We start from the raw sequence: 7,825 nt of genomic DNA, 5'->3' as shown, positions 1-7,825 counted from the left end.
ATTCATAAAAAAACATAGATAAACAGTGTCACATTTCCCATACATATCAAAGGAGCTAGTGCACTATGTCATCGGATCGTCCTGGTTTTTGGCTTCCTGAAATCACAATAACCTATTTTACTTGAAAATTGATGTGAAGATTCCTTTATTCAAACGCTATAAAACTAGACAAGGCAAATAAAAAAAAAGAACTGTGGCCGTTCCACCTGTACACAAATGAAGTGGTTTAGTATAGCTCTTACACCTGCCCTTTTTAATCAAATTGGATCGGCTGCCGGAAAAACTAAATGATTTTTTTTTGTATTCACCGCGATGCGTTTCATATTATATAACGACATGCTGCAGAAAATGCACTAATATTCTATTTAAGCTTGTCATGCATGCTCAAGTTTATGAAGGATCAAATTGAGAACTGCATTTCTTCAGATAATTTGAAATGTAACAAGCTGGATTTTGAAACTACTTGATAATAATCCTCAAGTAATTTATATTTCACCTGTGGTGTATTATCGCAAATGACAGAAGCGGATTCATGTGTGTTCGGCCCAACTTTTGGAGCAACCAGTATATGGTTAATGCATACGCTCTTTACATGTCGTACTCCAAACGTCGCTTAAGTGTTATAGACAACATCCCCCTTTTTTTTTGGATTCCGGACCAGTTACCTACTGTAGTTCTCATTTTGCATTTGCAAGTGAAAGCTTATTATACAAAATATTAGCATACTAGGTCTGTCCTAATGAATGTATATTGTGAACCTTTATCATTTTTTTTTATTTCACTTATATTCTTTGTTTGTTCTTCGTCATTGATAATGTTACAAATATAAATACAAACTTCCTACCCGCATATACATATTCAGATTTAACTTGTTATTAGTCCAAAGTGAGAACTGATATCGATTTGAAAATCATGATTGGGAGGTATTTTTGACGGCTGATTTTTTTAATTCTGAATATTCATTTTCACCAGCCAGTCTTATGACTGGCTTGCTAACGTTTTTATTTTGTTCCGAATGATATCCTGCATTGGAAGGACTGAAAATTCCTTTTCCTCCCGTCTGGAGTAAATTCTTTCTCTTTATAACTTTTATTTGGTAACATGTTTTACCTACTTTTCTAAATTATTTGAAATATTTCAAATGACAAACCAGAATTACCAATGGGGGATACCATACATTCCCCTCTCTAGAATGAGCGACTAATAATATTTGCACTTGCGATCCACTTGTGGTAAGGTTAAGCAGCTGCGACATCAAGTACCCAATCCTCAAACATTGTACCTTTAACGCTCTATCATGGAGCAAAAATAAATTTCCATTTGACTTTTAGGGGGAAGGGGCTAGGTTGAAAAGTATGTGTTGCATTTTTCTTTTTGTAATCTCAGTTCTACATTTTAATTGTTTACTCTATTCGGTCCTGCCTTTTTTATAAGTTATCCTGACTTTTTTTACATGAATTGTTATTCAGCCTTTTTGTTTGGCAAAGTTGCTCATACTGACTTTTTTTACCCAAAACTCGTCCTGTCTTTTTCTGAAATATCATCCTCGCTCACCCCTTCCCCATCCCTTCCTTAACCTTATTGTTTGTAGCCTCTCAATACATAGTTCCTTTATACCCGCGTCGACCAATAAAAATGAATAGCCTAGATTGAGCAAAAGTGCTAAAGTGGTATTCAACACAATCAATTAATTGTTTTTACATTATAAAGTGCATATATAATTTGGAGGTTTATCGCTAAGCATAAATGATAATGATTGATCTAAATTGCGATTCGGCATTATGCAATTTTAAATATTGTCTTTGTATTTGTTTGTTTTTTTCACTATTGCAGGTATTTTGTTGTCAATTTCTATCCTAGAATGACCCATGTCAGAAACTGTTTTATCAGTGGTGTAAAATGTAATCATTGCCGACACAACGCAGGAGAGTGAAGCAAGGTTATTTTGGAGAGAGGAGAAGGAGGAGGACGGCTACGGCGACGATGATGATGATGATGATGATGATGATGATGATGATGATGATGATGATGATGATGATGATGATGATGATGATGATGATGATGATGATGATGATGATGATGATGATGATGATGATGATGATGATGATGATGATGATGATGATGATGATGATGATGATGATGATGATGATGATGATGATGATGATGATGATGATGATGATGATGATGATGATGATGATGATGATGATGATGATGATGATGATGATGATGATGATGATGATGATGATGATGATGATGATGATGATGATGATGATGATGATGATGATGATGATGATGATGATGATGATGAATAAAATCGAAACTAGTGATAAGGTTTGCCAAACACTAGATAAACACTTTTATAAAGAGATTCTTTCAATGATCATATCAATCATGCTTTGATTTTTCAGACAAGAAGTCGTAAACGCATTCGAACACATATATCTGCATTCGAGGTTGCTGACTATTTTTGTAAAAAACTATAGATGAACTTCAACAAATTTAGTATTTCAATTGTTCATTACTAACTTACTTCATTAATATTCAATTATTGACTCTTTTTATTATTAATTTCAGGAGAATTTTCAAATTTGTAGAATAATCTCACAACATCAGAAGCAAAACTTTTGGCGAGTTTTTAAACAGGTATATTCGAATGACTGTCAGAAAAAAGAAAATCGTCGAAATCAAGATAATCAATTGTAGATTTATTCTTCCTAACATAACGGCACTATTGCATGTCGTCTACTTTTGCTGAAAAATTTACCTAAAAAATAAGGCTCGTAAAACAGTCTTATCCAAAAGCAAATGCTAATAAAGTGATGTTTTTTTTTCCTTTTCAAGGAGAGGTTTTAAACAGTCGAAACTAGTTACAAGGTATACACCAAAATAAATAAGCACTTTTATGAAAAGATGCTTTCAATAAACATAACAATGGAAACTTCATATTTCAGACAATTGGTCGTAAACACATGCGAACGTATATATCTGCATTCGAGGTTACTGATAATTTTTTGGTAAAAAAATATAAATGAACTTATACAAAGTTAGTGTATACTGTTTTCCATTGTATTATGATTACTATCTGCATTGATATTCAATTATTGACTTTTTTTTCTATTATTAATTTCAGTAAATTTCCAAACTTATGGAATACCCTTACAACATAAGAATCAAAACTTTTGGCGACTTTTATTGTTTGTTTTATAGAGATTAACATAATAACACAATGTTCACTGCTGTGCCTCTATTTTTAACATTTTTACTTATTATGTCTGTTTGTTTTGTTATTTTTTTATAAGACAATCATACAAGTGAGAGGTTTAACTAGCTTTAAAACCAGGTTTAATCCACCAGTTTTTATAAAAGAAAATGCATGTACTAAGTCATGATTATGACAGTTGATGTTGATTGGTTTGATATGGTCATTATTTTCTATTGTACTTTGATTACTATCTTCATTAATATGCAATCATTGACTATTTCCTATTATTAATTTCAGGAGCATTTCCAAACTTATGGAATGATCTAACAACATCAGGGTCAAAACATTTGGAGACATTTACAAAAGGTTTATTCGAATGACTGTTAGAATAAACTATACATCAATATCAAGATAATCAACTGTACATTTATATCTTTTATATAAGCTTTGGATTTCAAATAGTTTGGCCACGAGCATCACTGAAGAGACATGTATTGTCGAAATGCGCATCTGGTGCAAGAAAATTGGTACCGTTAATTTTATTACTACCACTGGGTCGATGCCTCTGCTGGTGGACTATTAGTCCCCGAGGGTATCACCAACCCAGTAGCCAGTACTTCGGTACTGGCATGAAATACGGATTTTTTTGTGTTTTTAAAATTTGCTGTTACAAAATATTAGAAATTATTATAAATTTAGGAATGTATCTCCCTCACGCAAAGCTCTGATTCCTTTCACGGATTTGGCTATACTTTTTGGACCTTTTGGACTATAGCTCTTCATCTTTTATATAAGCTTTGGATTTCAAATATTTTGGCCACGAGCATCACTGAAGAGACATGTATTGTCGAAATGCGCATCTGGTGCAAGAAAATTGGTACCGTTAATTTTATTATTGTACCTAATATAACGGCACTATTGAATGTAGTTCACTATTGCTAAAAAAATTATGAAAAAAGTAGGCACGTAAAATAGTCTTTCCTATAAACAATTCTGAATAAAATGACGTTTTCTTTTGCAAGGAGAGTCTATAAAAAGTCTATGAAACTAGAGGAAAAGTATGCACAAAAATATATAAGCACGGTTATAACAAAATTATTTCAATGAACATAACAATGGTAGGGTCATTTTTCAGACAATTAGTCTTAAACGCATTCGAAAACATATATGTCTATATAACTTTTTGTCTATATGTCTGTTTGTCTATATGCCTTTTTGTGTTTCTTTCTTATATATAATGTGGCTTTGTACTTATACATCCCATCATTGTATTATTGTGCAATGGTAAATGTTTGTTAATATATTTGTTTGTTTTATAGGGATTAAGATAATTTTTCTCTATTTTTGACATTTTTTACCTGTTATGCCTGTTTGTTTTGTTCACAAATCGTTGTCAATATAATGGATTTTAATACGACAGTCATACAAAGGAGAGGTTTAACAAGCTTTAAAATCAATTTAATCAACCATTTTTTATAGAAAGAAAATGCCTGTACCAAGTCAGGAATATGACAGTTGGTGTTCATTGGTTTGGTATGGTCACTATTTTCTATTGTACATACATTACTAACTTCATTAATGTTCAATTATTGATTCTTTTTATTATTAATTTCAGGAGAATTTCCAAACTTGTGGAATAATCGCACAACATCAGAAGAAAAAGTTTGGCGACTTCTATAAACAGGTAAATTGACTGTTAGAAAAAAGCAATATATCAAGATCAAGATTATCAACTGTACATGCATTCTATCTAATATATAATGGCACTATTAAATGTGGTTTAATTTTGCTGAAAACCAAATAAAAAAGGTATGCACGCAAAACGGTCTTATCCAAAAGCAATTACAAATGAAATGATTTTTTTTTCTTCTACTGCAAGGAGAGTCTTTAAAAAGTCGAAAGAAGTGACAAAGTATAATAAAAAAGAATAAGTAAAGACTTTTATCAAATGACGCTTTCAACAAACATAATAAAATTGAGAATGGAAATGGGGAATGTGTCAAAGAGACAACAACCCGACTAAACAAAAAACAACAGCAGAGGGTCACCAACAGGTCTTCAATGTAGCGAGAAATTCCAGCACCCGGAGGTGTCCTTCAGCTGGCCCCTAAACAAATATATACTAGTCCAGTGATAATGAACGCCATACTAATTTCCAAATTGTACACAAGAAACTAAAATTAAAATAATACAAGACTAACAAAGGCCAGAGGCTCCTGACTTGGGACAGGCGCAAAAATGCGGCGGGGTTAAACATATTTGTGAGATCTTAACCCTCCCCCTATACCTCTAACCAATGTAGAAAAGTAAAATGATAAGTTCATAGTTCAGACAATTAGTCGTAAACGCATTCAATCAAATATATCTGAGTTCAAGATTACTGATTATTTTTGTAAAAGAATCTAAATGAACTTAAACAAACTAAGTGTACACTTATAAAGTGTTCTTTATTCTTCTGTGTGCATTGACGTCAAACATTTGCTACTTTGAAATAAAAAAATACATTTTGCAAATTACTCTGCAATTTTTTAAGTTCATTGTTTGGAAATATGTAACAAACATCTTTTGACATCAACTCATCAAAATCTTTTCTTGAATGCGATTTGAAATTTGTAATATTCATGAGATTACACATTTTGATTTCATGAGGATATTTAAAAAAAAAATAAGTTTGTGTTAAAATGAGTTAATTTTTCAACAGTTTAAATTAATAAAACATTTGTATATACTTGTTTAAGAAAAAAATATATTTTAATTTCATTGTAAAAAGTATATATTAAAATTGCTGACCTTAAGCATTTTTTTATTTGACTTTACATATTGAAAATGAAAAATGCTCCAAAGTGGAGCATTTTTCTATTTGACATTAAATATTGAAAAATGAAAAATGCTCCAATATGGAGCATTTTATATTTTATATTTTGACATTATAAATTGAAAAAAGAAAACTTATTCCGAACATGAGTAGTATTAATATATTATATATATGATAACATTGAGAATAGAAATGGGTAATGCGCAAAAGAGACAGCAATTCGACCAAAGTGCAGACAACAGCCAAAGGCCACCAATGAATCTTTAATATACATCTAGTCAACAAACACACATCAATGCGCACAGTAATGCTCATTTCAAAAGAAGTCCGAGTTCGATGTCAGAACAAGTAATGTAGTATATGTATTTGATTTTAACGACATCAATCTCTGTATTACTAAAATATATTACACCATGGTTTTCTGTATCGCAAACTAGTCATTACATTCACTAAATTGTATCAACGGTACAATGACACCATTCGCCAAAAAAAATGCACATCAACACACAGACATGTTATATGTTCAAATGTACACATCAAATCTTATTCTGTAACGGTAATATTCTATACAAAACACAAATATGTCGGCATTCACCTCAAAACCTAACCAAACAGGCTTATTCAAAAGGGATACAGTTACGATACTGTCCATAAGAATGGCATATTTTAGTATGAATATTTATTTACTCAATGACATATGGTTTTTGCATTGTAAATACACAAATTTATTATAAAACAAGTTGTTGGCATAAAACGGTTTATGTTCTTTTCACATATTTTATGATGATTTTTCTGACGTCAGACACTCAAATCAATCCATGTGTTCGTAGATAGTAGATGTTGTTGTGTCCTGTTAAATTGTTATACGATGATGACTGATGTTCCCATATTTTGACTATTTTATTGATTGTGACTGTTTATTTAACGCATCATGTAAATGTAACGGAATTTGATGAGACTGTTATTAAAGTGAGAGGGTTAGCGCTATAGAACCAGGTTTAATCCACCATTTTCTACATTTGAAAATGCCTGTACCAAGTCAGGAATATGACAGTTCTTGTCCATTCGTTTTTGATGCGTTTTGTTTTTTGATTTTGCCATGTGATTATGGACTTTCCAAATTGATTTTCCTCTGAGTTCAGTATTTTTGTGATTTTACTTTATACAAAAACCCCGAACGGGAGAGATTATGCTAGAAATTCAGTTGATGAAGACATTATCTTTCAATCAGATTAATTTATGTCTGGAACGGGCATTTCAGTAATTGATAGTAGTCTGTTGTTAATGTATGTATGTATCATTGTCATTTAGCTTAGTTTTGAAATCTATTAGGCCCGAGACCACAATTAATTCCTCTATCATTTCTTTATAACGTTTTGTCGCATTAAAAACAAATCTATTTTTTTTGTTTTGTGTGTGTGTGTGTAATGCACAGTACGTCAATACAAAAATATCAAGTATACATCATACACATTTGGTAAATACACATCCATACCCCTTAGGCAATTCAAGAGATGTTCCGAAAAGTGTAATTATACCCTTTTTGTACCTGGCCTAATCACTATTTCCATATAAACATCAGTTAAAATGAAAAATCCAAAAGTTTTATTTAAGCTCTCTTCTATCATTTCCACCCCAGAAAAACTAAGAAATCTGAGGAAGGGAAAGAAAAAAATAGAGACAAAATACACTATTATTAAAGGGAACTATATTCGTAGACAACGAAAAGCGGGATCATTAATTGTGGTTTTCGGCCAATAAGATATCTGACTCTGAGTTTTACTGTGCGTGATTTCGTGTCTATGTTT

At 31.6% G+C, this 7,825-nt stretch overlaps 1 long non-coding RNA gene across 1 annotated transcript; it reads left to right on the top strand.

The window, feature by feature from the left end:
- The first annotated feature begins 2,573 nt into the window (after window positions 1–2,573).
- Window positions 2,574–4,869, top strand: LOC134700028 (uncharacterized). Its single transcript, XR_010103737.1, has 3 exons — window positions 2,574–2,643; window positions 3,500–3,568; window positions 4,818–4,869. It is a non-coding gene; the product is annotated as an uncharacterized LOC134700028 (long non-coding RNA).
- The last annotated feature ends 2,956 nt before the right edge of the window (window positions 4,870–7,825 follow it).

The sequence above is a fragment of the Mytilus trossulus genome, unplaced genomic scaffold (assembly GCF_036588685.1).
Source record: "Mytilus trossulus isolate FHL-02 unplaced genomic scaffold, PNRI_Mtr1.1.1.hap1 h1tg000110l__unscaffolded, whole genome shotgun sequence".
NCBI lineage: Eukaryota > Metazoa > Mollusca > Bivalvia > Mytilida > Mytilidae > Mytilus > Mytilus trossulus.
The sequence above is the reverse complement of the archived record's forward strand: the minus strand, read 5'-3'. Positions and strand labels throughout refer to the sequence as shown.